This window comes from Python bivittatus, unplaced genomic scaffold (genome assembly GCF_059951505.1).
Source record: "Python bivittatus isolate LINGU-HERP-01145 unplaced genomic scaffold, Pbiv_v1 ctg000700_np1212, whole genome shotgun sequence".
NCBI lineage: Eukaryota > Metazoa > Chordata > Lepidosauria > Squamata > Pythonidae > Python > Python bivittatus.
Window position 1 is genome coordinate 66,027,646 of NW_028277098.1, and position 20,973 is coordinate 66,048,618.

The 20,973-nt window shown below is 42.5% G+C and overlaps 1 protein-coding gene across 1 annotated transcript in view; it reads left to right on the plus strand.

The window, feature by feature from the left end:
• Positions 1-13,946: 13,946 nt before the first annotated feature.
• CAMK1G (calcium/calmodulin dependent protein kinase IG) overlaps positions 13,947-20,973 on the plus strand; it is a 39,407-nt gene continuing 32,380 nt past the window's right edge. The window contains exon 1 of the mRNA XM_007441725.3: positions 13,947-14,015. The gene's annotated coding sequence lies outside the window, so the exon portion shown is untranslated. The remainder of the gene's footprint in view (positions 14,016-20,973) is intronic.

The window sequence follows — 20,973 nt, forward strand, 5'->3', positions numbered from 1 at the left end:
CTTCAGCAGTAATAAAATCATTGCCTGGGCTATTAAGCATCATTGAACTAATTGGTACTTACTTTCAAGTACACATGTATAAAGGATTTTGCTGCCAGTCACTTATCCCCAGACTCCTATCTATCATCTTCCTTTATCATAGATATACATTCCAGTTTATCTACAGTTTAGAGTAGCATAGGACAGAGATGGTCTTCCGCATTTTTTTTCACTAGCCCCATTCAACATGATAAAAGAGAAATTGCTTTAGAAGTTCTTTCAGAGAGAATGTGCTGTTATGAGGTAGCCACCAAGCGTGTGTGAGAATGTCCTGTCTTTCATTATATAAGCATCTCTTCAGTGGTCTGCAGCCTCCATAGCTTCTGCTGCTTCAATTAAATCCTTAAAGAATGAGGTAACTCCTCCCATTGGGCTTGCCCAAGTCCTGCCTTTGAAAAATTATTAGATAATTTCTCCTTGCCTGGAAAAAATTCTGAGAACTTTTATCCAGTTGTACTGGGCATCTTGTGAACTTCTCTCAAGTAGACTGATTTGATTTAGGATTCAAGACTGATCTGAAGCAAAGATAAATTGGCGTAGGAAGTAAAGAGGATGACTTTGACAGAGAGAGGGGAGATCCATTACTAGAACAACAGGGAGCAAAACATGGCTTGAATCCAAAAAGTTCTCACTTCATCCAACAGTAGCGGCAAATGGATTGTCACTGAGAATCACTCAGCTGAAAAATCTCAACATTTATTATTTTTATTTATTTTATTTTTTATATTTCCAATTTAGACACCGCCCATCTCATGAGGAAGTGATTATATCTTCCACATTTGTATGCACATATGACACCTACAGCCTAGGTGTAATAGTATGTGGGAAAGACTTTGGGAAATGGGGCAAAGAGATGCTGCCTAGGGTCAGATAAGAGAGAACATAGCCCTCATCTGGATAGTAAGTAGATCAAGAGGCTTAGAAGGGACTGTCTCTATTTTCTTGGGCTATAAAGGAGATGGTGGGAGATTTGTACTTTCAGACTTCCAAGATTGCTTACCAGATAGACCAGACAGAAAACATGAGTAATGCTAATTCTACTTTATTGTAAAGCTACATTAACAGAATCTTGCAAATCTGAAAGTACAATTCTCCTGCTGTCTCCATGCTGGCTGGGGAATTCTGTGAGTCTTAAAAGTTGCCAAGTTTGAACAACACTGCTCTAAAGAGATTTTAAAAATTAGGAGGAACAAATTTTATTAAAAGGCATAAACTACCAGACTACTGATTTTTGGCTACTACAATGTCTAAGGAAGTAAAAACATGAATAAGTACCATATTTCTCCCCTGCTTTAAACATATCCATGTGTGCTGTATAGTTGTGCATTCTATTTTATTAAATTTTATTAAATTACTTTTATTTTAAATTCTATTAAATTTTATTTAATAATTAAAAAATTATTAAATTACTCCTCAACCAACCTTGGGATATACTAGGATAAAGCACCTTAAGACTTTCTGATTCATTTTAGCATGGGCTGAACCTGCAAGACACTAGTATCTATTTTGACTGTGATCAGTTTGGATGGGGAACTTGTGGTCCTCCAGATGTTGCTGAACTACAGGAGTCCAAACAGCATGGTAACTGATGAGGAATGCAGAACAGTCTAGGAACATCTTGAAGGCTCCCCTCCACATGTAAACTGCATAGCAAAGGATATTTATGGTGCCAACATCCTTGATAAAACAAACAAATTGATCCAGGAATCAACAACATGGGAATTCAGCTAGAAAAATGCATGGATTAAAATGACATGTCTGGAATGTTTATGTGGTGATGCTAGCTAAACTGTTTCTCAAAAGAATATCATAGTTGCACTTTCCACTTAGGTCATCCTTAAAGAACTGGGTTTAATCCTTCATAGGAGATAAGGCTGGGTTATCTTCTAGTTCTTCAGTATCGTAAAAAAAAAGAAAAATAAAAAAAGTTTATCTTACTGACCTTTTTTTCCGTTTTATATACTTCAGTCCCCACAGTGTGCATTTCTCCTAAGCTGGAGTGCCCTCCAGTGGTAGGAAGCAAGGACCACATCCCAGATAGTAACTTTAACCAACTCGGGTCTATCAGCCCAGAAAATACCGGTTTTAGCAACTACCATTTCCCTGTTGCTTAAGTTCAGCCACTTGCTATCTAAGGATAATGCAAAACAAGCAGACTCTGGCCGATGAACTCCTATGTCAGGAGGATATTTTCTAATGTCATTCCAGAAGATGATAAAGAGATAACTGTTCTGGAGAGCATTTAGTGACTCACTTTGCCATCATTGCTATTATATTGTTATGGTTGTTGGTTTGTTAATATTTGGTCACTTAAAGTAATTGTGTTTAGATTTTTTGAACTTACTGTAATTAATGTGTTTACTCCCCATGTTTTCATTACTTGTATTACAAATGCTTTAGTGCTCAGATGTAAACTGCCATGATCCTTAGATAGAGTTGGTAGTATAATTAATTAATTAATTAATTAATTAATTAATATGCATGTGGGTCCTTGTCACCTGGCCTTTGCTTTGAGATTGGAGAGGCTGGCTTCTCATCGTAGCCATTCCTCCCAGCAAAGTTCTGAAAGCTTCAGAAAGCAATTTGCCCTTGGTGAGATTGTTACAGAAGAAATGCACTCTCCGTTGGAAATACATACTGAATAGATTGCGCAGGGGCCTTGCTCACACACTTTACCCCCATTTATATTTTTGGTCAAGTCTGTGCAGCTACACTCAGGTGTAAGCTATCCTTTACTGGCCACTAGACCCTCCTGGACAGGAAAGGTTATAAAAACTGCTTCCTGTAGCACGTATATTATTTTATAACAAGAAGTTTTCCTGAACTCATGCATGCATATATATATTCTCAGCTCATTCTCAGATTGTCCTTTGGATCTGACTCCTGATAAATAATGGTGACAATTTGGATCACGCATCATAGGAAGACATGAATTGCTTAACTAGAGTTTTCTGGATGAATCACAAATGGATAGGTTTGAACAACACATTATGCCGTATAATACGTCTTATAACTTGTCATATGGTTCATAAATCAGAGTGCCTGGGTTCATACACACTAAGCCATAAAGAAGTAAGCCATATTATGATTTAGTGTAGCTCTCAAACTCATTGCAAGGGCCATGTGAAGACTAATTTGTTAGCGTAAAGGTTGCCACAAATAAACCTTTCCATATCTTAATACCAAAGTCTTCAGTCAGTAAAAAAATGAAGAAAATGAAGATTATTAAACATACATTTATTGATTAAAAATAATCTATTGTGAACTTTTTTCAGTGTTTTGCTTTGGCCACTTATCTGGCAGCCAGAACACCATTTTTTGGTTTGGTTGTTGTTGAATATCTACAAAACTCATGAACCTGATCATTTGAACCTTGGCAGGATTTATCCTCTCAGAAGACGCAAGTATGCCTCAAAATTCATGTTGTGTTGAGTGTTATCTTTTCATAAGAGGTTATAATTTCTGCAACTGGTACTTAATTTCAGATTACTTTTAATGGAAAGAATGCTAAACATTGTTAAATTATAATGTGTGGTACAGGAAAAAAATGCCATTTGGTGTTTTCCAGTTATAACTCATGGGAAAATGTGTGGTTTGAATCAAGTTTAAGATTTGACCCTAAGTCTGTCATGGATGGAAAGTGCCAGCCAGAGGTAGAAACCAGGCCCAGCCCCTTGGGGGTGCATGAGGTGATAACTTAGTACCAGGAAGAGGATGGGTCAGTATTGTGTTAGGGGAACCCAGCCAGGCAAGGGACTGTCCTGGAGGGAGAAAGCAATAACATCTTTTCCTCAGCTCCAAGCAACAGAGTGCAGCTGGAGCACCTCCTTCTTCCTGCTGTTACTTCCACTACCCTTCCCTTCAGGTCAGGAAACATGCTCCCCTCCTGGCCAAATTCACCAGAGCGATGCTGCACCAAGCTGCTTCCTGCCTCTGCCCTTCTCTCCTGCCCTTTCCCCATGCCCTATAAGCTGCAGGGCCAAGGAGGCCTGAGCAATACCATCTTCACCTTGCCCTCCCTGCTGTCCCCCTCTCTCTATCTGGGGAAGGGGGAGGGAATCCACTAGGAGGGAGTACAAAGGTAGTGGATAGCTGTACTTTCAGACTTGCAAGATTGATGTCAGCCTTACCAGGTAGACCAGACAGGAAACATGACCAGGTAAGCTAATTCTGCTTTATTGTAAAGCTAGATTAACAGAATCTTGCAAGTCTGAAAATACAATTCTCCTGCCATTCTTTTCAGCCTGAGAAATAGCCCAAGAAACTAGGGAGGGTCCCTTCTGAGACTCTTGCCCCAACCTTTATTTATTTATTTATTTATTTATTTATTTATTTATTTATTTATTTGGCTTGTATGCCGCCCATCTCCCCCACGGGTGACTCTGGGCGGCTCACAATAAAAAAGAAGAAATACAATTCTCTCCAAGATGGCTAAAAACTATACATAATTTAAAAACATATTAAAAATACCGTAAAAAATCTCCTCTAATTTTGGCCCTATAAAAATCTGTAAGATGCTGGGGGGGGGGGCAACCCATCATCCCACCAGCCATCTCCACAGGTGCGGGCCCCCCTCTGGCCCCCAGGCCTTCTGGCAAAGCCAGGATTTAATACCTTTCCTGAAGGCCATGAGGGAGGGGGCACACCGCACCTCAGGCAGCAAGATGTTCCATAGGGCGGGCGCTACAGCAGAAAAGGCTCTCTGCCTAGACCCCACCAATCGAAATTCCTTGATGGGTGGGGTCTGCAACCTGCCCCTTCTGCTGGACCGAGTGGGACGGGCTGAAGTGACCAGGGCAAGGCGGTTCCTCAGATAACCTGGTCCCATGCCATGAAGGGCTTTAAAGTTGATGACCAACCCCTTGAATTGGACCCGGAAACAAACTGGTAACCAATGCAGCTCGCGCAACAGCGGTGTTATATGTGCCCTCCTAGGGGCATTAAGAACTGCCGTGCCGCCGCATTCTGCACCAGCTGTAGCTTCCGGATACTCTTCAAGGGTAGCCCCATGTAAAGCGCATTACAGTAATCCAACCCAGAGGTGACCAGGGCATGAGTGACCGTGCAGAGGTCCCCCTGATCCAGGAAGGGGCATGACTGCCGCACGACACGAAGTCATGCAAAGGCCCTCCTGGCCACGACTGCCACCTGCTCTTCGAACAGGAGTCGTGAGTCCAGGAGAACCCCCAAATTACGCACCGGGTCCGTCTGGGGTAGTGCAACCCCGTCAAGAACCAAAGATGACAAAGTCCTAGATCTTGAGGCTCCCCATATCCACAGCCACTCCGTCTTACCAGGGTTCAGCTGAAGCCTGTTGTCCCCCATCCAGGCCCCCACAGCCTCCAGGCACCGCGAAAGGGTAGTCACAGCATCACTTAAGGCACCTGGGATGGAGATGTATAGTTGGGTATCATCAGCATACTGATGATACCTCACTCCATGGCGCTGGATGATCTCACCCAGCGGCTTCATGTAGATATTAAATAGGAGCAGTGAAAGCACTGACCCCTATGGCACCCCACACAGTAGGGGCCGGGGGCTGGACTTCTCGCTCCCTATCAACACCGATTGGGTTCGGCCTTGGAGAAAGGAGCTGAACCAGCACAGCATTGTGCCACCCAACCCCAACTCCTGCAGCCGACCCAAAAGGATACCATGGTCGATGGTATCGAAAGCCGCTGAGAGGTCAAGAAGAGCAAGGATGGATGCACTACCCCCATCCTGCTCTCACCAGAGATCATCTAAAAGTGCGACCAATGCTGTTTCTGTCCCATAACCAGGCCTGAATCCTGACTGATAGGGGTCCAGATAATCCGTTTCCTCCAGGATCCTCTGAAGCTGCCGCGCGACCACCTTTTCTACCACCTTCCCTAAAAAGGGGAGATGGGAGACTGGACGAAAATTGTCCAGGAGGGTGGGGTCTAGCGATGGTTTCTTGAGGAGAGGGCAGACCAAAGCCTCTTTGAAAGGCTTCGGGAACACCCCCTCCTGCAAGGATGAATTAACCACCACCAGGACCCACCCTAGGGTCACCTCCTTGGTGGATCTGACCAACCAGGAGGGACACGGATCTAAATCACAGGTGGTCGCGCTGACAGCCCCGAGGACCCTGTCCACTTCCTCAGGGACAACAGGATCAAACCGCTCCCAGATAACTGGGCAAGAACGCTCCCTGGGCAACTCTTCTGGACCTACTCCATGCTTGGCTTCCAACTGAGAACGGATCTGAGCAATTTTATCCATCAGGTGTTCAGCAAATTCCTCTGCAAGACCCTACAAGTAGTCCCCCGCCCCCCCTTTTCCCAGGAGGGCCTGGGTGACCCTAAACAGGGCTGCAGGGCGACACTCTGAGGATGCAATAAGAGCAGAGAAATATTGACATTTCGCCACCCTTACCACCACTAGGTAGGCCTTAATAGCCGCTCTAACCTGTGTTCAGTCTGATTCGTCCCGAGTTTTCCGCCAGTGGCGCTCTAGCCGTCTCTTAGCCCTTTTCAGCTCCCTCAACTCCTCCGTGAACCACGGGGAGCACCAGGAGTGATGGGCCAGGAGAGGACGCACAGGCGCGATCCTGTCCAAGGCCCCAGCCGCCTCCTTATTCCAGGCTGCGGCCAGAGCCTCCGCTGGGCCGTGCAGCAAGGCCTCAGGAACAACCCCCAGCTCCCTTTGGAACCCATCTGGGTCCATCAGTCGCCGGGGGCGGACCGTTCGAATAGGTCCCACCTCCCTGCGGAGGGGGCAGCGTAGGAGAATCCTGCCGCCACCAGGGAGTGATCTGACCATGACAGGGGGGATAATGTAAAATCCCCCACCAGATCATGCTGCCACTGCTCCGACAAGAAAACCATGTCTGGAGTGTGACCACTGTCCCGAGTCGGGCCATCGATGACCTGGGATAGGCCCATGGCTGCCATGGTAGCCATGAACTCCCGAGCCGCCTCTGAGGCCAACCCCAGGGATGGCAGATTAAAGTCCCCCAAGACCATAAGTCTGGGGAACTCCACTGCCAACCCCGAGATGGCCTCCAGCAGTTCAGGCAGGGAGGCTGCTATGCAGCAGGGAGGCTGGTACACCAGCAGCACTCCCAACTGATCCCGTGTGCCCAACCTCAGGAACAGGGTCTCACATCCAGCAACTTGTGGAGCAGGGCCCCTGAAGGCCAATAGGGATTCCCTGATGACTACTGCCACTCCCCCTCCCCTGCCCTGGGGTCTCGGCTGGTGCCACACCCTAAACCCAGCTGGACACAATCCCGAGAGGGCTACTCCCCACTCTGGTGCCAGCCAGGTCTCGGTGATACACGCCAGGTCAGCCTGCTCCTCCCCAATAAGGTCGTAAATAAGGGGGGCCTTATTATTGACTGACCTGGCATTCAGCAGCAACAGACGAAAGCCCGGACCTCTGTAGGCCTGCTGACCAGGGTCTGGGCTTGAGCTCTGAGGGCCAGAACACGCCACCGGTATAACGCATCGGGGGCATCTTCCCCTGAAACGGCCTGCCCTCTGGCTCCCGCCATACCGCCCCTTGCCCGTCACCACCTGAATGCCCGCCCTAAACTGCCCGAGGTCCACCTCCCCCCTCCAGGCCTTCCACTTAAGGGGCCCGCCATACCCCCCACCATACAAGGGAGAGGAGACAAAAAAGGGGTGGGGCCACACACCCCTGTGGCACTTCAGCTGACCGCTCTCAGTGCCAACAGGGGGTCACCACTCCCAATCCTCTAACAAACACTCACCCTCTCTCCAGTGGCTTCTCTCACTGGCCAGGGAGAGAGGGACCCCATTCGCTCCTGCCCTCTGCCCGTCTCCCACCCAGGCAGAGAGCTGCACATTCACCTTCTCCAATCACAACCTCCACTCACATACGCCCACCCGCTTGATTACCCCTGCATCTTCTCTAGGGGAGGGGGTGCCCCTTGCCACATAGAGGCTCATCTCCCAACCCCCAAGGTCTCAAAGTCACTGTGGCCGCCGGGCTCTGGCCTCCAATATCCTTCAGCCTCGCCGCCAGCATCCCGCCGTCAGCGCCGGCGCTCTCACCGCAGGCGCTCCCACCACCGAGGCCAGCCGCACTGGGCCTGGGGCCCCACTCCGCCAGCACTCCCGGCCCTGCAGGGCCCGCCTTCAACTCCGGCGTCGCTCCCCTCAAGCCCGGGCGCCATTCTCGGCTCCACTGGCGCCGCCGCCGCAGCCACCAACGCTCTCCCGTTGCCGCCTCCGTGGGCCCTCTGGGACCGAGCGTCGCCCGCTGCCGCACCTGCCCACGTCCTCTCCTCTCTGTCTTTGCTCCAGCCGCCGCCGCCGTCGCAACTTCTCTCCCCACGGCCGCGGCCATGGCCCGCCTCGGACGGAGGTAACACCGGGGGTTCTCTTCATTCACCCCCCATTCATACAAAAACCCCACGCCTCCAACTCTCCTCACCCGCATAGTTGGTTATGGTTATGGTAGAAGCCAAAAAGGAGGTTATGGCTGGGAGCTCCGCACTAGGCGTCCGCCCCCTGCCGCCATCTTGGAAACATAGCTTTTTTTGCAGCAACTATCCAGCTGCAGGCTATGCCGTCTAGCAGAATCTGACCATTCCCTAGGCAGCATCTCTTCACCCTGTCTCCCAAGGTCTTTCCCACATACCATTACACCTAGGTTGTAGTTGTCATATGTGCATACAGTATTACACCATTACAATAGCAAATAAATGAGGCTGTCTGCTCCTACCACCATAGTTCCCAATGCAGCTCTTCAGCACCGGCAGCAACGGATGGGTCCCAGTCTGAGCTGTGACAGTGCCTTAACCTAGAGCTAGAAGTGTGGCCTTCCAGGCCAGTTGTGTGGCCCTAAGGGGCGATCCATAGCATCTGACAAAGATCAGCAAGCTGCTGCCCTACTTTCAACCACTGCTTTTCTGCTGTATGTGTCTGTGAGCTTCAGACTATATAGATGGCCTGGACGCCTGCATGGAGCCTGTGATTTTGAGACCTCTGGTTCAGTATAATATATTAACTTAGTTTATTGCACAAGCTCTTTGACCTTGACTTGTTTTGGTCCTAAGCTCTAACTCCAGCTAGACCATTATTTTGGCTTCTGCTTCTTCCTGCATTTCATTTTCTGGCATGCCATCCTGTTTATATTTGGCACAGCTTCTGGTTTCCTGCTCTTCCATAATGCGGCTCTGGCAGCTGAAAGCACCCTGGCATTATGTGGGTTGAGTGAGTGGATGAATGTCATTATGGCTTCTCTCATATCCGTTTGTCTCTTTCCTTTAGCTAGTGGCAGAAGCAACATAAGTAAGCCTAATCACTTAAGACATGGGTAATCCAGATCACCTTGGGCCCACCTCTGTTTCCATCTGCTGCTACACCACCAACATTTAAAAAAAGTATGAACTTTCATAACAATTAATTAGGGCAGCCGAATTTGCCCATGCTGTCTGTGCTGATATTAAATTGTCTGTTCCAGAAATATTCATTTAGTGTGAATCAGCATTTACATTCTGGATCATTTTTCATGTTTGGGGGTGGGATTTGGAGATGGAATGGGAAAATTTTAGACTTCTTGCTTTTGTTCCTTAAAACCTAAAAAAAAGTGGGAGGAGGGAAATGAAAAAAATGTTCTCATGCCTTCCAATGATGTCATCACTTTACAGGGTGGCCTCCTGCATCTTTGCAGAAGGTCAAGAGGCTGACTTGCATCTTGCAACCACAAACATTGCCTGCCCTAATCTAAAATTCTCCTAAGACTTTTGCTTTGACTTCAGAGATAATAAAAATCTAAGTCCTCTGCTAGCTCAGATTAGTGACTTATCTAGTCCAGTATTCCATTTATACAAATGTGTTAAGGAGTCTGTCACTATGATCAGAGATAGCAGCTACCTGTTCTTCATCAAGAGGCATATTGTTCCCAGGACTGAAAGTAATATATAGCTATTATAGTTTATAACCTTCTACCAAAATAGTTTGTGCTTTCTCCCCTTGACCTAGAGTCTAAGGTTCCTTTTATTTCTCTAGGTACATTCCAGTTTTAAACGTCATATGGCAACCCCATTGAAGAGGATGACATTTTTTAATAGGAAAAAAGATACCAGATCTACTTGGTGGTGGTAGATGGAAGTATGGCTGGCTCTAAACTAGCTTTATATCTTTTATCTGGGTTATAATACATTATGGAAATACATTTAAACTTCAAATATAAGTGTATCACAGTTCAAACAATCTGAACTCTGTACTCTATAAAACCTTTATTCCAACACTCAATAAAGCAGATGTGCAAATAAAAAGGGAAGAAAAATACTTGTTCTTATCAAAAGTGGGTTTTCTGAGATTTAAGTTGGTGAGTAAATTCAGCTGACTTATTGAAATGATTCCCTAATATGGCAAGCCCCCGGAGAACTATCACTGTTAAATTGCAACACTTTCAAGCCCATACTAATGTGATGTGGCATTAACCATATCATTAGTCCTTGAATGCTAAAGGGTTTTTTTTTTCCTTTCAAAAACAACTGATGACAGGGAGGCAAGAAGTGAAATAAAGACTCTCCTGGGGCTAGTGTGGATTTTAACTTATTTGTCCCTTGCTGTGATCCAATTTTGGGATAAGCCATGTAGTCTTACAAGTTGCACTGTAGAAAAGTTCTTCTCTGAACCAATGGAATTTGCATTGTTCCAATGAAAACTGCAGGGAGGAGAGAGCCAGTGACAATGGTAGCCAAAGGATTACGACTCATTTATTCTGATGGCCAGATCATGATCTGTGCCCCACATTCCTACATGTGCTGAATATTTGTGAAAAAATGAAGAGGCCTTCAGTGAAGAACAAACAATGTAATTAACATCCCATGCTTGTTTTTTATTTTCCCTTGACATGTCACTGATACTCTTCCTGAAAAACAGCTTCCCAGGTTTGTTGGAATTTGAAACTCAAGAAGTAACCTAGGGATGGAAGACCTGATTGCACTTGCTACTTACAAGTGGATTGCCTATAGAGGTAGACCTTGTATGGACAAGTACAGTGAAATATGGGGCTCATTTATATAAAATACAGGTTAAAAAAAAGATGATAGTCATATAAATGAATTAGAAATATATAGTACTAGAATCATATTTTCATTAGATAAGTAGATGTAGAATTGCAATTGTTTACTGTTATAGTGACATATTAACATGTTTTTGTTGTATTTCTTTCACTTTTTTGTTAAAGCACTTTGTGTGTGTGTGTGTGTGTGTGTTTCTTTTCAATAATAAAGAAAAAAAAAAGAAACATCCTAGGGACTAATGGAATATTGAGATTCTTGGGTTGCTTTGAAATTCCTTAAATAATCTACTTTAAAGGAACTCAGGAAAGAAAATCAAAATGAAATTGAATTTTATTCTAAGTGAAATCCTGGTGGCAACCCTACCATAGTGACTTTTGGGAGAAGTTAGAAGTGAGGAAAGTTTTTAAACTGAAAGTCTTGAACAGCAAGATTTTCCAGAACATTTTTATTTAGTAGGGATTTGAATTCAGCATCTGCAGTATACTTCATTGTCATTTTCTCCTAACCTGGTACTCAGATGCTTTATGCTTTAGTCTTATTTATGGCTTGTGTAACAATCAAGACTGTCCTACCAAGGTGTATATACAACACATAGTAATGGCAGGCATTATCAGTGGTAATATCCATTGAATTTAGAGCAGCTTAGAGCAGCTTTTCTCAACCCTGGGAACTTTAAGATGTGTGGACTTCAGTTCCCATGGCTGGCTGGGGAATTCTGGGAGTTGAAGTCCACAGTTCCCAAGGTTGAGAAACACTGGTTTAAAGCAGCCATGAGGGCAATTGATTTTACTGGGAAGTGGTAGTGAGGAATAGAGGCTTGATCTCTTTCTCCTGTGCTATTTCTGATTAAAATCCATGGCATGCACACAACTCAGAGCTAATATTAGTTCAGTTTGAGAAATGTATTCTCTTAATGCACTCTCTATAAGAGACAAGCTAGAAGAAAGCTAGAAAAGTTAAATTATATTTTTATCTAATGCTGAAGATAAAATTGTGAAATATAGAGCTTTGAAATCTGCCCAGTAGCTACCCCTAGAGGGCAATGTTGGATCACACATTAGGAAAAAAGTAATGATAATTTAAATAATAAACATAATATTTCTTAATGTTAGCTTTTAGATATAGATAATATACTAGGAAGGGCAATTAGTGATACACTTTTCCCCTCAATTGCATTTAAGTGATATTCAGTGAAGTTGTTAAAAAAGTTACATTTGTTGTAAAACTCCTTCTCTCATCACTAATATGAAGTGTGACTGCACAAGCAGAAAAATTGCTTTAAGATGTGTATATCAATTTCTGTTGAAGAAAAATACTCTCTTCCTAAAGAGATGACCAAGGAGTAATAATGCAAAATATAATGTAAAGCTAAATGCATCAAGGATGAATCCAGATTTAGTCATGCTTAGAAATGACTCACTTAAATCAGTGCAATTTGGGCTAGTTATGACTAACCGAAGTCTGATTGATTTCAGTGGAACTGAATTTCTCCAAGCTAGGGACTCCTCAGTTCCCAGGCTAATAACATGTTAATCCCCCTCCGCCTCATCAAGCTTCTTCCTGCCTCCTCTTCCAAACTTCTGTTCGTTGCTCTAGGTTTTCAACTGAATGAAGGTAGACGAGGTTTCCAAAGGTTTTCTCATTTGACATCATCCAGTCAGTCAGTGGATGGATTGTGGGTGGGAAGAATCCAATCCTTTTTGCCAGATTCAAGTCTTCAAACTATGACTTAGCATGATTTATGAAACTAGACTATGTCTGGCTATAATCCCAAATTTTGCATCAGATTTGGTTCTGAAATCTGTGAAATAATGACAATACCTCTGAGACTTTTTGGTGTACATTTCCTTCACTATGCTGTAACCATTTATCAATGAAATCCCTCCTTACCTCTGGAATTAAAGTATAGATTTCAAAATTAAATGAATATAATCTTCACACTGTACCCATGGGAGATGTACCACTCTACATTTCTAGCCACACTGTTGATTGTTCATCTTTTCTAATTACTGGTGGCATCTGTAAGTTTGAACTGAATGGATTTGACAGGACAGAGTAGCGTGTATGTGTGCATGTGTGTGTATTTAGCTACCTAGATTATTTCACATTCCTTGCAATTTATGTAATGAGAACAGCTTCTGTGTGGTTTGGTTCCTTGATCCTTTTGTTTTTAGACTGGAATTTGATTTCAGCACCATGGGTAGCCTTTCAGCCTCCAGAAATTTGCATTGGCAGAAATGTATGTCATAGTTGGGCAAAAAGAAGGCCTGACTTCTAGCAAGCAAGGCAAAGCAATTTCTGGTTATGGTTTGTATATTTTAATATTTTAACAATGACTTTTATATTTTAATGACTGTTTTTATATAATGTTTCACTTAATTGTTAAACACCATTCAGAGTCGCTTCTTATGAGATGGGCAGCCATATAAACTAGATAGATAGATAGATAGATAGATAGATAGATAGATAGATAGATAGATAGATAGATAGATAGATAGATAGATAGATAGAATCAAATGCTATTTTGGGTACTCCAAAGCACCCTTCTACTTTTACTACAGCTGCAAAAGTAGACCCACACATAAAAAGAGTTTAGCAAAATAATGAGCTTCGTTTGAGAGTTGGGCATTATGCCATTCCAGGAGCCCACTAAATCAGTTTCCTAGGATGCAGAAATATAAATTAATGACTGTTGCTATGTGGCTTGGAGTGTGCTAATGACAAGTATAAAATGCCATTTCCATTATTGTTTCAGAGACACCCACCAAGAAGTGCATGCTAGTGCTAATTCACCTCCCTTTAAGAGCTTGCTTAGCTGTGATCTCATGAACAGAGCCTCCTGCTTCCCTCCCCTTTACTCTTGGCTTATTGTTAGCATTAATCCCCGCAGACCTGTAGGAGCTGAACAGGCAAGTCAGAGAACAGAAGTTGCTTCATTTTTGGTCTCGGGGTAAGTCAATCCTATTTCCTTGACAACCATTTATTATTCGGTGTCTGTTTTGTCAAAACTATGATGTTCACCCTGTTCAGTCTGTTTCTGAGAAGATTTGCTGTTTTCGTCATGAACAAGCTGCTTTACGATTTTGTATCCCAGCATAATACTTTTCTCTGTCCTTTGCTTCTGATTAAATAAAGTGTAGAATGAAGGGGATCACAGGGCTAACAATTCTTTGTGAATGCCTGTAACAATTTGACCATTAATATTAGAAGTGATTTTGAGTTGCCTTTTCAATGACCTCAAGCAAATGCATTCCTTTGGGATCAATAACGTGGTCTGATGTTTACTATACGGATCATAGTTTTCTTTCTAGCATGTAATCAGTGGGGATATATTAGAGACTGCAGTTTTCTTAGAGATTAGGATGACAGAACAAAGAGCTTTGTTAATGATGTATTGAGTGTTAGATGAATTATAATGTTTTATAAAGCAAATGGTTTGCTTTACCTCCACCATCTCTTTCAGGTTATATATTTAGAATCACAAAAGGGGGGAGGAGAAAACACCAGAAGTATTATTTTGCTTTTCTTCCCATTTCAACTTTGTCCCTGAGTTAATTCCTATATTTCTGCAGTTTTATTAATATATCCTTCAGTAGCCGTCTCTTTACTGCATGTGCCATAGGATGCGAGCGCTGAACAATTTTTGTTAGTGAAATATTTATCTGTGTTATTAGACTGTAATGGATGACACATTATTCTCTGTATCAAACAAAATAAAGCAAGTTCAATTATACTACTTTGGCTGGGAGAGGTGGAAGCTGGAATACTCCTCACGTTAAGGTTCTATTTTGTCATCTCTTTATGCAAAATATATCCATCCAGATTGAGATCCAGAAAGAGAGAACAGTTTGAGCGTCCCATGTATTCTTGATAAGTAGTGAAATACATTAATGTCTTGTGCTTTTTACTTCTATACAATTCTCTAGGGATCATTTGTTTTAGAATAAAGTTTGGTAAATTCTTCTGTACCACTTTATGTGCATTTGATTTATTAGGGCTATGAAGTACACAATTGGTTGTCTGTTCTTGGATTGACACATAGGACTTGCAGCAATATTTTACAAGTCTCCTCTCTCTCTCTCTCTCTTGTATCTATCCTTCAGGCTTTTAAGCAGCTGGTTCTCTTTATCACCTAGTAAACAATAGTCTTGTAAAGTAGTCCAGGATATTTATACCCAGATGCCTGTTCAGGCTTTCAGTGGGAGAGAAAGCAGCATTTCTTCCACTGCGCAAAGATCCTGCTCTATGATTTACCTCTGATTTTATTTTTTCTAAAATGGGTTCCTCATTTTCTCATTATTTTTAGTTTCTTTTAGTACTTTGCAAGCCAAACAACAGTGAAGTAGAAAAAATGTGGATGGGTTCAATACATCTATCATATCATATGCTTAAAATTGTTTTCTGATTTTACCCAAAAAGCCTAACACATTGAGCCATGTAAATGAATATAGCGCATATTTGCAAAATGGTTGACAAAAAAAAAGGTGAAATGGAAACTGTGCTTTCTCCTAAATGCCTTCCTATATATTCTGTCACATGTTAATTCCACGTTTTTAAGATTCATAGAGATACCAAAACCTCAAATACTACACTGCTAACTAGACCAGTAATTACAGTTCTGTACAATCTACTTCATTCACAGCTTCCTTATTTCATGATGATCACGTTAGCTTCTTGGTTGCTCATCTTTTTGCTGTTCATTTCAGGAGCTTAATCATAGTAACTCTTAGAGCTTAGCCTTATTTAACTCCCATGTGCCAACAGACCACATGCTGGCTGGCCTAGGGCTACCCTAACTGGGCTGCAAAAAGTCCACTAAAAGGCAACAAAGATGTAAGAGTGATCAGTTCCCTTTGCTTCCACCTAATGGTCATCTGGATTTCTGTAGCCCAGATAGAGTACCCTAGACTGGGGCCAATGTTTTCCTAACTATGCTTGCTCTGTATATTGCCGACAGACTTCATCATTCCAGATATATTTCTAAAATAAATACAAATGAAATAAACAGTTCTGAAACAGACACTTTCTAGTAGCTGCCAACATTAGCTGGGTTAGCAGCTTTTCTCTAAAATGGGCTCTTCATGAACTTAATGTTCAGCCCATCAAATTATCTTAGACTTTCTAAAGTGGACACTCACCCACATGCTGACTATGAAATAAATGGCAGAAATTTGTATTTAGACTAGGATGTCAGGCTTTACCCATACCAGTACTAGTTCAAGTATACAGATCTCAGAAAATGTCTTTATTGCAAATACCACTACCTTTAATGAACAAACTTTAGTAAACAAGCTACTGAAATACCTTCAAAATCCAACATCTCGTTCTCCTGCCAACATGTCAAAACAGACTAAAAGCCATTTGTTTCCCAAAGTAAGAACTGGTTGGCGCCTGTGTGTTGCTATTGTAGCAAACCAGACTCCTGACTTTCACGTAACTCTTGTTTTTAATGGGAATAACTGAACAGGCCAAGAAGTCACAATTTGGCACAACTTCCCATTACATCCAGTGCAGGAAACTGTTTAAGGTTTACAGCTCCAAATAAGCCAGGATCGGAAACTCATCTGAAACCAGGGCTTTGACTAATCTCAGCTGTAAGAGAAGAAAAGACTCTAATGTTTCTATTTAAATTAGAATAATTATTTTAAACACGTACTTATATCCAAATATTATTAGCATATACCCATTAAATGTGAATGGGTCCTCATTCTGTTTTAGTGATACATTTTCTCTTTTTTGGCAATATATAAATGGCCATCCTGTGTCCACATAAAACAGAATGAAGAGAGAAAAAAGTAGTAGGAAAGACAAACACTTCCGGCAGGATTTTACATTTGAATGCCCCTTCAATTTTTAAAATTAAAAAAATAATCTCTGTAAGGAGAAAGTTAACATGCAAGGACAGAATAGACTAGAATTCTTTCTGTTGTCTCCTAATCTCTGCTAGGGTTGACAGTTAAGAGAGAATTCAAAAGCTATATTCCCACCAATACAGTCTATCACTGTAGTTAGTTCATCTACTACCTCACATGTATGTGCAATGTTTTGACCAGACACACAGAGGTCACCAGAAGTATGGCCAGAACTCTTCCACAGAGAGGCAGCTAGAGAATATAGGACTTCTCACTATATTATGCTTTATCATTAATCTGATCAGGAAAAGCTCTTTCCCTGCTACCAAATTATAATGCTATCCACCCATGCTTACATTGGCAGAAAACTATACTGGCATAAAATGTGTTGCCCCCCCTTTACATTCCTGCTTCTGTTTCCTTTCTTCCCACTCTCTACCACCACCTGACTTCTCTCAAAGTTAGAAAGATTGACAAAGCCTAACAAATTGTACCCACTTCGAGGCTGCCCTTGGCAGCTGCCTTCAACTCCTTCAATCAGCTGCATCTCTTCCCAATGTCAGCTGCAGCATGATCCTGGGAAAAGAAGCAGCTGCTCTAAAGAGTTGCAGACAGGTTCTAATGCAATCTGAAGCATCTTTTTGCCTGCGCAGCGCTATAAACTAATGCATCTTGGAAGTATAAGGTTACATACTGGGATGAAGCCAACACTGTAATTGCTGCTACATCCAGTAATGCAACTTGAACTGGCCTTCAAGGCAATGTCATAGCCTTGAAGCCAGAACGGGCTCAAAATGGTCAGAGACAGATATGTTCAAAGGGTATGGACAAAAAAGTTAATATGGAAGCCATGATAATGTGATCAAAGCTGTGCCTGTTTGTGTGTGTGTGTGTGTATGTGTGTCACAGCAACAGCCTTTGGTATCATATGTATTTGCAGCAATGTGCCTAGGCCTCACAAAAATCCCATTGGCATGGCAGAGGTTGGTGTGCCTTCTGGTAGATGGATATTTTGTGACTGGCCATGCCCACTATACTGGCTTATTCACAAAATGATTTCTCTTTCTTGGCAGCCATTTTGTGAGTGTGCCTACTACATGATCCCAGAACTCCAAATGTACTCCTAGCCTTCAAAGGTTGAGTAACTCTGAATTATAGGGTGATTCTAATATACTTTCACGCAGCTTTCTCCAACCTGCTGCTAATTAAAAGTGTTATTACAATTACCATGCCCAGATCGTAGCCACACTTATTAGGAATAATAGTAATTGCAGTCCAATTGCAGGACACCAGGTTGAAGAAGGCTGCTTTGCTAGATAAATCAAGACAAAAATGCAGAATGGAACGGGTACTCTCAAATATTGGCAATAAAGCTTTTCCTTTTCTGCATTCTTAAGCTCTGCTAAATGTGTTTATCTAGAGAAATATATAAAATATATGAAGAAAGCCAATTCTTATCAAGATTTGGAATCTATCAGTTGACTAGGGACCATGCACAGTTTCAAACTGATAAAAAGGTTAGCTTACATATTAGCTTTTAAAGGGTTTATAGACTGAAACTGTCATCCTTTAGCAGCTGAGTCAATTTCTCTTTCACCATGCTTGAACTAATCTTTGATGTCTGATTCTGGGGCACTCGAAAATTGTGTAACCCTGGTCATTATAGGTGGCAAATACTGTTTCAGTGGGAAATGAAAGCCTTAACTACCTGTCACAAAAATGTTTTTTTCTTCCTCTTTTTTTTCCTTTGCAGTAGTGATTCTCTTTGTTCAGAATGTTCCTTTTTTAACAAAAGATTCCATTTGGTCATTGGCAAATGCAGTCAAGTGTTTGAAAGCTTTTGTTAATCCTGGGAGAGGAAGAGGAGGAGGAGGAATGGTGTTTCAGCCTTTGAACAACGTTGGGCTTTGCACCCTTTCCCATCCTACAATTCAGTGTGGTTGCTTACAACAGGACATTTCCAGGGCTTCTGTTTAGAAATGCTTTCAGAAATCTCTTTAACTGCACAAATTATTGCTAAGTACAGCTGAAAAAACTCCTGATACATTTGCAGCTTATCCCATAAGGGGCTGCTCCCTGTGTAAAGGCAGATGGAGACAAGGAGATAAGCGGAGTTACTGAGAAGGTCTGGATTCAGTTTAGTACTAGCTAAAAAGCTTCCTGAAAGATCTACAGCTAATGGTGGTGGGACAATGTTACGTTTCTCTGAACTGTATGATTAAAATAAGTCAACATCTTGATATGCCTTAGTTTGGGGAAACAGTATCTGTTGTTTTCATTTGATTTTTATCTCATTCTCAGTGATCAAGACAGCAACTGTAAACCCAGGTTCCTCAAAACAAGTATACTCTGCTAAGAAGGCAAAGGTAGCAGCTAACAGAGTCAACCTTGTTCCTTGCTACTCATATTTCTGCTGGTCTATTTACTGATTTATTTAATATAGATTACCACAAAATGCCAGTCTCCAAGCGTACATAAACAGTACAGCATTGTGTAGCCCCTTCCTTCTATGGGCTATGTGTGAATTTCTTGTAGGCCCTTAATGTTGTAATCCTATACTTTCCAGCTTGGAAGTAAGCTCTTAGTAAACCCAGAAAGTCAGGGCCTAATCTCTAGTTTTGTCCTGAATGTGCCTGCCACCCTGCTGACCCGTGAAGCAGGTTAAACTCTGCCTGTTGGCTGGTGCCAGGTTTCCTTTGTCTTTTCCTCTCAAAGGATGCATCAAGCATCTTCTCCTTTGACAGTTCACCTTCAGACACTATTCTGGTGATATTTAATGAAGACAGCACTGGTTTTATATTGAGAATATCATCCAAAGAACAGGTTATCTGGGATAACCTGTGAAATTCATTCTTAAATAGCACCTATTTTTAAAAAAATTGGATGGAAATTTTATCAATCAAAAATCTTAATGTTTCATTGCTGTTTAAGATGCATAGTAACATCTAAGCCTAGGTACTAAAAAATCCCAATTATCCTATTCTTGCAAACAGTCCCAAGAAAATGAATGTTTTGATGCTGTAGGTATAACTTCCATTCAGTTCATATTAAAGTAACACCTGGGTCTATCTTTCTTTCTGATTACTCAAGCATTAGGATTTATAAGCAGATCAGTTAGCCTGCTTATAAAAATCAGGCCTGGTGTAACTCTCCTTGCATTTTCTATTTGCTCTAGTGCAAATAGATGACAGCTCATTCTGGACTCCCCTTCATGGATCACTGCCTTGTTGTGGCGAAGAGGCTTGCGTAACTCAGTGAAGCCATGAGCTATACCGTGCAGGGCCACCCAAGATGGACAGGTCATGACAGAGAGTTCTAACAAAATGTGGTCCACTGGAGAAGGAAATGGCAACCCACTCCAGTATCCTTGCCAAGAAAACCCCATGGACAATGTCAAAAAGCTAAAAGATATGACTCCGGAAGATGAGCCCGTCAGGTTGGAAGGTGTCAGATTTGCTACTGGGGAAGAGCGGAGGGCATTTCCAAGTAGCTCCAGAAAGAGTGAAGAGGCTGGGCCAAAGCCAAAAGGACATTCAGCTGTGGATGTATTTGGAAGCGAAAAGAAGGTCCGATGCTGTAAAGAACAATATTGTATAGGTTCCTGGAATGTAAGATCTATGAACCAAGGCAAGCTGGATGTGGTCAAACATGAGATGACAAGATTGAACACTGACATCTTGGGATTCAGCGAATTAAAATGGACAGGAATGGGTGAATTTAATTCAGGTGACCATTATATCTACTACTGTGGGCAAGAAACCCTTAGAAGAAATGGAGTAACACTCATAGTCAATAAGAGAGTGGGAAAGGCAGTAATGGGGTACAACCTCAAAAACGACAGAATGTTCTCAGTGCGTATCCAAGGCAAACCATTCAACATCACAGTAATCCAAGTCTATGCCCCAACCACTGATGCTGAAGAAGCTGAAGTTGACCGGTTCTGTGAAGACCTACAACACCTTCTAGAACTAGCACCAAAAAAAGATGTCCTTTTCATCATAGGGGATTGGAATGCTAAAGTAGGAAGTCAAGGAGTAATTGGAATAACAGGCAAGT